Raw genomic sequence first — 10,198 nt, forward strand, 5'->3', positions numbered from 1 at the left:
ACAGAAATGCAAACAGCAATAAACACATGAAGAAATGCTCAGCATCACTGAGTACTAGAGAAATGCAACATAAAGTTTTTTTAAAAAGAGAGAAATGCAAATTAAAACAACAATGAGATTCCGCCTTACACCAGAAAAAATGGCCAGAATCAAGAAATAGCAAATGCTGGCCAGGCTGCAGGGGTGAGCGGTCCTTCTACATCGTTGGTGGGAATGTATACTATAGTACAGTCACTATGGTTGTATGAAGATGCCTCACAAAACTAAAACTAGAAATTCCATGCAACCCAGCTATTCTCTTCTAGGTATTATTCCAAAAGAGCTAAAGACATGTTATAGTGACGCATGTACACTCATGCTTACAGCAACAATTCATAAAAGCTAAATCATCAATTCTTTCTCTACAAGCCAAGCACACCTCTAGGCTCTCCAGAATATATCTATGGTTACAATATACTAAATAATGTTGTCCTTTCATTTTTGCTTTTTAGAATCTTCATTCACCATAAAAAGAATATTTAATTGCACTTTTAGAATGAAAAGTAAACTTTTCTTAATACTTTTTACAATGTAAAAGGATGATATAGCTGATGAAAGCCTGAAATAACAGAAAGGAGTAGTCGAAAATATGATACTTTCCTAACTTTAAATAGTAGAGTCAACTGATACTGTCTGCAATTTAATGAACAAGAAACTGAAGTTTAGCCAGGCATAGTGGCACACACCTGTAGTCCCAGCACTTGGGAGGCTGAGGCAAGAGGGTCGCTGCAAGTTTGAGACCAGGCTGGGCTACATAACAAGGTCAAAATATCATGCCTCAAAAAAAAAGGAAAGGAGGAAAAGTTTAATTTTATCGTAAAACTATAAAGCTAGCTAGTTGGAACTAAAAATAAATATACAGAGCTAGGCATGACACATACCTGTAATCCCAGCACTTGGGAGGCTGAGACTGAAGAATCACTGTGAATTCAAAGCACCTGAGCTACACAGTGAGTTTAAGGCCAGTCTGAACTACACAGCGAGACTGTCTCAAGAAATAAAAATAAATAAGTAAATCAAATTAAACTAAGTTAAACCAAACCTGTGGAAATTTTTAATCTGACATTACTACTTACTACAATTCAACAACATGATCCAAACACAATAAGGAATATCTTCAACTCCAGCCCCATGTTTAAGACAGAAGTCTTTAAGAAAGGAAAGCTATCTTCATGTGCCACAACACAAAATCTGTAATACCAAATCTACAGAGCTGAGATTTTTCTCATATCCTGTGCCTTATAGTTAACTTTAGTCTCAGACACTTTTCATTACTTTAATCCATATTAGGCTATCATAATTTTTTGTTTTTGCTTTGTTTTCTGAGGCAGAATCTCACTATATATTCCAGGCTTCATTCATCTTGCCGCAGCCTTAGGAGTCCCAGGACCACAAGCTTGTACCATTGTGCCTGGCAGTAACAATCCTTCTCAAATGTATCAAAACTCACACTAGGGCAGGGGATTTAGCTCAGTGGTTTAGCCGTCCACCTCCCAAGCGCAAGGTCCTGAGTTCCATCCCCAGTACCAAAAAAAACATACTGAGCACTGCGCCTGCCTCACAAGCCCAAGGTCCTGAGTTTGATCCCCAATACCATGATGATGATGATGATGATGATGATGACGATGATGATGATGATAGAATTTCTTTATTGAGCTGGGAGTTTAGTTCAGTGGCGCTGTGCTGCCTCCAAAGCACAAGGTCCTGAATTCAATCCCTGGTACTGAATTTAAAAAAAGAATTTCTTCATCAACAGGTATTTCCACATTAATCATCTTTTTTTTTTTTTTTTTTTTTTTTGGTACCAGGGATCGAACTCGGGACATCACACTTGTGAGGCAGGCAGTGGAACCACTGAGCTAAATCCCCGGCCCCACATTAATCATGTTTAGTATTTCTTCCTACTAAAAAAAAATCACTTTCATATATTACTTACCCTTTTTTGACAGTGACATGTTCGTCTCCTCTTCAGGGCTTTCTGCCCTTTTTCCTGTATTTCTGGCATTAGAAACTCCTTACAGACAAAGCAGCTTCTCTACTGCTCTCTCGTTGAAAATTCACATTCACCTTGTTTGGAAATTCAGGACTAATTATGAAACAACCCTGCCTCTACCAATTTGTTACCACATTCTTCGTGCTCAATTGCTGCTGCCTCAGGCCAGGGATGTAGCTCAGTGGTTCTGCCACCTGCCTTGCAAGCACAAGGACCCGAGTTCAGTCTCTGGTACCCCCCAAAAAAGATGTGTGGTCTCATCTGCTCTGATTCTTCAATAGGAGAAATGGAGCCAACATTATTCAAGTATTTGTATCTTCAACTATCAAGGTCTTCTTTTTCTAAATCTTCACCAACATTCATTTGTTTCAGGGATTCCTTAAGATGGTGTTCATACTTCAGTTTTTCATTGTAGTTAAAAAAAATCTTCCTGCTACAGCTGACGCAAAACTTGTTTTCCTGGGCTGAGAATTTAGCTCAGTGGCACTGTGCCTGCACAAGGTCCTGAGTTTGATCCCCAGTATCTTTAACAAAAAAAAAAAAAGTTTCCTCCAAGATAATGGTTTCTTTCCATTCTCAGATTGTAAAAATGGGAACTAAAGTCCTTTGTCTTTAATTTGTTCTTTAGCTATTTGTGATCTTCTAGTGTTTCTCTGTCCTTTTGGTCTTCCTCCTTGGTGTTAATTTTGGCTTGTATTTCCTCTTTTTATGTTTCTTCTTTTTCTTGAATCTTTCAAAAGTAGCTTTGAAAGGTAATGGTCTTGGTTCTATAGATGAATCACTCAAATCTGTTGGAACACTCAGGTATATGAACAAATTTCCTAATGAGGTTTCTTTGAGTCCGTTAAGGAAGGTATATGTTGTGTTTTAAATAAGCTGCTACCAGATGAAGAGCAATCACTATGGTGTTTTTGTTTTTGGTACCGGAGATCAAACTCAGGATCGAACTTAGGACCTTACACTTAAAAGGCAGGCGCAGTGCCACTGAGCTAAATCCCTGGCCCTCACTTTGGTTTTTAATTTCCACAGCTGTATCAGATGTCATAATAGTTAATAGGATCCATTCCTGACTTATCCATTACTTTTTGTCTTCCTTAAGTTTCTCCTCCAACCACACCACAGAAAAGCTGAACTCAGTTTTACGTTTTTAGACACTAACAAAAAAATGGACATACATCTTGTATCATTCTTTTTTCTGTTGTTTTGCTTTGTTTTGTTTTTTTGGTACCTGGCATTGAACTCGGGATCTTGCGCTTGCGAGGCAGGCAGCAGCATCACTGAACTAAATCCCTGGCCCACCTTATATCCTTCTTTATAGTACTGCCCAGCCCATTTGTTTTAATTAATGAAAGTAAGGTTGTTGGATAATATATGCTTTGCTTTATACTGTGGTTTCAGGGTACTTGCCATTTTATGCAGATGAATATTTAAATTCTGTTTTCTTTCATCCTCTCCTTTCCCCAAGATTAGCCTTTCTTCAAAAATAATGATAAAAGTCTCTAAAACAGATAATTGATAAAAATGTAAAATAAAACCAGATTCAGAGCCAGGCATGGTAGCACATACCTGGTAAGCCCATACTCAGGAGGCTAAGGCAGAAGGATCACCCTGAGTTCAAGGCCACCCTAGGCTCTACAGTGAGTTCAAGGCCAGCCTGAACTATATAGCAAGGCTCTGTCCCAAAAAAAAACAGTTTCGGGCTGGGGATCTAGCTCAGTGGTTCGGTGGCCTGCCTTGCAAATGCAAGGACCCGAGTTCACCCTGAGTTCAAGGCCACCCTAGGCTCTACAGTGAGTTCAAGGCCAGCCTGAACTATATAGCAAGGCTCTGTCCCAAAAAAAAACAGTTTCGGGCTGGGGATCTAGCTCAGTGGTTCGGTGGCCTGCCTTGCAAATGCAAGGACCCGAGTTCAATCCCTGGTATTAAAAAAAAAAAAAAAACAGTTTCAAGAAAATTCCCTTTACAAATCTGTTACTCATTATGATATAGGAGATTAGGCATGGCAAAACTGGCCGGGGAAGTAGGCATGACCTGTTAATTACAAGATCCCAGAACACATGGGCAGAACAGTTCACAAAGACTACATGAGAATTTGAACAGGTTTTCAATAAGATGGCCTAGACCTGACATCAGCCTGAGGAATGGGATCTCAGGACCTGTATGTAGAAGTTCTTCCAGGTTTCCTCAAGATTTGGACAGTATAAAAGGACAGAGATGCCAAGAAGAGTTTGCAACCATGACTTTTCTACAATAGCTCATCCTGCTTCCTCCAGGGTATACATTTATCTCGGCTTTTTCCTCTTTCACTCCACCTAAGATTGCTCTGCAGAGCCAGTTTCTCCCTCACTCTTCACTTTTAGTTTTTCAAATAAATTTTGCCACTGCTCTTTGCTTGTTTCCTTCAATTCTTTGTTCAAGATGAGAAGAACCAGGGTGGAGATTTAGCTCAGTGGTTTCACTGCCTGCCTTGCAAGCGTAAAGACCCGAGTTCGATCCCCAATACCAAAAAAAAAAAAGATGAGAAGAACTTGAAATCTAACTCCAGATAGGCGAGCAACCCAGAACCTTGTAATGTTTAATGAGACACTTTTAGAAAGATCTACCCGATAACAAATACTACCTTTAGACAGAATGTGACAGCACAAATACAAAACTGGACTCAAGATATTAAACTAGGTTTTACCATCTATTATCTAGATTTCCTGAGATCAATAAAGGTTCTATTCATCACTTTTCTTGACACTGATGTCTTATCAGAGAAAGAACAATTTAACAAAAAGGGCCTCAGAGCGTCATATGTTTTTTGTTTGTTTTGCATTGTATTGTTTTGAGGTACTGGGGAATGAACACAGGGTCTCACACGTGTTAGACAAGCACTCTACCACTGAGTTACTCATCCAAGCCCTTTTTATTTATTTTGAGATAGGATGTCACTAAGCTGCCCGAGCTGGCCTGGAACTCTTCATCTTGCTGCCTTAGCCTCCTGAGTAGCTGGCATTACAGGTATGTGCTATTACACTCAGTTAATTACAAGTTTTCTAATTTTCCAAACCCTAAGGTATATATAAATTAGCAGAACATAGGATGCCTTCTCTCATCTTCAAGCAACTTCCTTATACTCCAGAAACATTTCCAAGTGCCCAACAATCTGTTCCTAAATTCTAGCTGGACATTGCTCGCATATTGAACATCACCATCTTTTCACAAAGGCTGGAATCACTAAGGCTTGTTTTGCTTCCTTCCACCCCAGTGTGTTCCTGTTTGCTTTTTCTGATTCAGCTTCTTTTCTTCTCCAATGAACACTGAGGTTAAAAGCCCTGTAACTCTATTATCAACTTCTCCTCTTTTTCTAATAGTTCACACTTTTTTTACATTTCTTTTCAATTCCAAAAGTAATGAGGGCCAGGGATGTAGCATAAGGTCCCGAGTTCAATCCCCAGTACCAAAATAAATAAATAAATAAAAAGTAAGAAAAAATTAAAGCATTTCCCAGCTGATGGCACATGGCTATAATCCTAGCACACTCAGGAGGCTGAGGCAGGAGGATCGCCATGAGTTCGAGACCAGCCTCGGCTACAAAGTCAGTTCAGGGCCAGCCTGAACTACAAAGGGAGATTCTGCCTTAAAAAAAAAAAAGCATTAAAGCATTCATGGGCCAAGGACTTAGCTCAGTGGTGCCACCGCCTGCCTCAAAAGCGCAAAGTCCTGAGTTCGATCTCCAGTACCAAAAAAAAGTAATTAATTAATTAAAAGCATACATAATGAAGAGCAGGCTTAAGACGATGAAGGAATAGAAAGCTATACAGTTCTAAACCGGGTGTGGTGGCACAGACCTGTAATCCCTGCTCTTGGGAAGCTAAAGCAGAATAATCGCTGCAAGTTTGAGGCCAATCTGGGCTACATAGTGAGACTCCATCTCAAAAACCAAAATAAAATAAAAATAAATTTAAAAATTTTTTAAACTGTATAGTTCTAAATGAAATCACATTTTTTCCATTCAACATCCAATTATGTATTGATCTGTATAAATCAAATGACTCTTTTCTTATCTTTATGAAATGCAAACCACACATGATGGCACATGCCTAAAATGCCAGCCCTTGGGAGGCTGAGGCAGGAGGATCATAGCAAGTTCAAGGCCAACTTGGGCTACATAAGTTCAAGGGCAGCCTGAACTACATAGTGAAACCTTATCTCAAAAAAAAAATTTTTTACTAAGAATACAAGGAACCACCCCAACAGAAGATTAGAAAAGTTACTATAGGAATTTTTTTTTTTTTTGGTACCAGGGATCAAACTTGGGTCCTTCAACTTGCAAGGCAGGTGGCAGAACCACTAAGCTAAATCCCCGGCCCAAAGCAATTTTTATAGTATTTATCATCACAAAATATTTATCTCAGAAATAACAGACTAATATGCATGCATTACAAACAAAGCTCAATACTGGGAAAATGTACACAGAAACCCCAACCTTTTACAATATTAAATTAATTAAATTGTTTCAGGTTGAAATAAGATTGTGCGAACATCTGTTGATCATATAATACTCAAAATTTAAATTCAATTGACCATATACTATAAATGAATTCAAACTGTTGCTATAGAATCATATTTATTTGTCCTCAGATTTTCATCACAATTCAGGATTACAAAGTTGGATGAGGGATGATCCAATCAAATTTATCAATTCCGTGTACAATTGAGGCAAAAATGGTCAACCATTTACCGGCAGCTCAAAGACTGGAAAATGCTTCCGTATAAGTTATTAAGTAACACATCCAACCAAACCCATACTAGCTCGAGAAGAAGAAGCCAGTTTATAAACTTAGTTTCCCAAAACTCTTGGCCTCTCTTATTGGGTACAAAGGGCACCACAGATGTCAAGCCAAAGTGTGTTACAGATTTAGGGTGAGGCAACAGTAAATAAGCTTATTCAACTGAATTCTAACTTTAAAAATTTTTATTTGTAACCATTGAGCCAACTTCAGTCATAAATCCACTAGAAATTCTTTCCTGGGAACGCTAAATCTGGTTGCATCTGTTTAGGAATGAAAATTCTGCAGAAATAAAGTCACGGCTTCCTCCTCTACTGATCTGTTCTTTACTGGTCTACTTAGAAAAAAAGAAAAATCTACCACGTATGGAGTGAGTATATGCTAGTCTTAGTACTAGAAGCTTTAAGTGGATGGTCTCATTCAATCTTGACATATTCCGAAATAGGCATCACTATATTCATTTACAGATGAAGAAACTGAAGAAGTTTAAAAGTTGCCCGATGACGCAATCACATTTCTAATTCACACTCAAATACTTAAATGCGTAAACAGCCTCGGGGCAGATTTAAAACGCTGTGTGACATCAGGGAAAGCGCTTAACGGCTCTGGGCTGCAGTGTCCTCGGCACCAAAAAAGGTCTCAGCGCCGAGGAGGGCGGTTCGTGGCCGACTGGCGACCGCGGGGCGACTTCCAGGGAAAGCAGCAGGACCGGCGGGGGCCCGGCGGGGGCGCGGCAGGGCCCGCACAGGGCACCTCAGCCCCAGCAGGCGCGACGGCACAAAAGCCGAATGAGGAGGAAACAGGGCTGGGCCCCACGGGTCACGGTAACCCGAAGAGGGCGACTGTGCGACCAGCCCAGGGCCTGGTTTCCTAGGCAGCTGGACCAAGAACTTGGCTCACCTCCGGCCGGAGTCACACGCAGGCACCTCCCCTTCACTATGCACCTCAGCCGCCATCTTCGTCAGCAACGCCTTTCCCCGCCCCAGGCTCCACCCACGTCTTCGGATTGGCTAAAGTGTTCTCTATCGATCATACGATTGGATGACTCACCCGCCCTTCCTCAACATGAACAGCTTCATGATATGATTGGTCTATTCAAATAGGCAACCGTCGCTGGTGGCCCCTCCCCAGCCAATGCAGAGAAGAAAGGGTTGGGTGAGTCCCGGTCTCAACTCTCCAGATTCCGATTTTCAGGTTCCAGTCAGAAATACCCAGCCTATGCTCATATTTTTCCCTGTTATGCAAATCTCAGAATTACATAACCATTAGCAGATCTTCAGGAAAAATATTGTGTCTGTACTGAGCATGTGATTTTTATTTACCTTGTAGTTATTCCCTAATCAATATAACAACTATTTGCATAGCATTAATATTATACTTAACCCAGATGATTTAAAATATACTGGAGGAAATAAATAGGTTACAAATACTATGGCATTCTATACAAGGACCTGGAGCACCTGTGACTTTTCATCACCATGGGGATCCTGGAACCACTCCCTATGGGCAGGGAGGGACATCTGTACTTATATTCTGCCCAGTTCAAAGCCACCTTTCTTCAGGTGGCCATGCAGCACCGCAGGCAACTTCTGCTTCGTTGCACCTGCGCCCTTCCAGCTTCCCTGAATGTCAGAGAGTCTACCTCACTGTGGGAATCATGGAACCAAAAGCCACGTGATTTTGTACCTAACTGAACTTTAAGATTCAGTGGTAAAAGCCAGCGTGGTGGCACACGCCTGTAATCCCAGCACTTGGGAGGCTGAGGCAGGAGGCTATGAGTTGGAGACCAGCCTGGGCTGCATAGTGAGTTCCAGGTGAGTCTCAACTACATAGTGAAACCCTGTCTCAAAAAAACAAAAGCAAAAACAAAGATTCAATGGTAAAAAATAATTATGCTTGTTCTCTCAGTTCCATGGGCTTCTGATGAGAATTTATGAATATAATTTATGAATCTGACACGTGACCAAATAAAATCATAGTTTTAAATTTAACAAATCATCTTTATTGAGCAAATATATGAAAAGAAACAAAATTGAACAAAACATTTATCAGTGACTTTTTTGAGAATCCCAGGGACTTGCTCATGCTAGGCAAAATCCCCAGTCCATCAGTAAAATTTTTCTTTTTCTTTTTTCTTTCTTTCTTTCTTTTTTTTTTTCCAGTACCAGAGATTGAACTCAGGACCTTGCCCTTGTCAGACAGGCACGGCAACACTGAGCTACATCCCTGGTTATCAGTAAAATTTTCATTAAACCCCATATTGCATTAAAAAATTCAGTTTAAATTAATTATCATATGTACAAATCAAGCAATTTAAAGCTCAAATTCTGCCCATCCCCCAAAGTATGAACAAGGCTCCTCCACACCCAGCACACGAATGATTGAATTAAATTGATGCTTTCATAACAAAAGAAATATTCAGCTCGCACAGTGGCACATGCTGATTATCCCAGCTACCCTCGACATTGAGGTGGGAAAATCATAAGTTCAAGACCAGCCTGGGCAATTTAGCAAGATCCGATCTCAAATTTGTGAAAAAGAAGGCCAAGACCAGCTTGTTGGCAGAAACCTGTAATACCAGTACCCAGGAAGCTGAGGAAAGAGGATTGTCACAAGTTTGGGGCCAGTCTGGGCTACACAGTGAGTTCAAGGCCACCTTGAATTACATAATGAGATACTGTCTCAGAATTTTGAAAAAATAAAAATAAAAATAAAGGGAGGTGCTGGGGATGTAGCTCAGCAGTTGCCCGTCATGAGAAAGCCTTTGGGTACAGTTGACATACAGAGGAAAATGAGAAGGAGGAATAAAGAGGAGGAGGAAAAAAGGAAGAAGGAATTAGAAGAGGGAGGAGGAAGAGGAATTATTGTTGTTTAAAATTTTAAAGTGTTGCCATTACAACTAGGAAGAACACCATGGAACCGTATTTCTGGTTCAACTGCTTTATTGAAGAATCACATTTTTGTATAATGTTTGGGGAAATGCAGCACAATGAGTAAAAGCTCAGGCTTTGGGGTCAGCGCAGGTTCAAATCCCAGTCCATCACTTTCAGCTGTGGGTCCCTGGACAAGTTACTTTCTGATCCCATTTCCTCTTCTGTAAAATAAGGATAATAGTAATTCTCCTGGGGCTATGGTAAAGATTAATAAAATAATCTCTGAAAAGCTGCTTAACAGCACAGGGTCTGGCATGTGCTGAAACTAGATGACATAAAGAGTAGTAAGAATGCCACACTGCCTTCTCGAGAGCACAGCTCTCTCCCTGTGCTATGTGATAAGGGCCAGACACGACACAATAGTTTCAGTTTAATCAGTTACTCTGGAGAGGGCCATGTTTCTCCTCAAAACCAACTCTCCCACTGTAACTTTTTTTTTTTTTTTTTTTTTTTTTTTT

At 40.3% G+C, this 10,198-nt stretch overlaps 1 pseudogene; it reads right to left on the bottom strand.

Annotated features, from left to right (window-relative positions):
- Positions 1-1,911: 1,911 nt before the first annotated feature.
- LOC109117917 lies at positions 1,912-2,899 on the bottom strand (annotated as a pseudogene).
- Positions 2,900-10,198: the final 7,299 nt, after the last annotated feature.

Source organism: Fukomys damarensis, unplaced genomic scaffold, assembly GCF_012274545.1.
Source record: "Fukomys damarensis isolate Sample0158 unplaced genomic scaffold, DMR_v1.0_HiC HiC_scaffold_8, whole genome shotgun sequence".
In the NCBI taxonomy this organism is placed as follows: domain Eukaryota; kingdom Metazoa; phylum Chordata; class Mammalia; order Rodentia; family Bathyergidae; genus Fukomys; species Fukomys damarensis.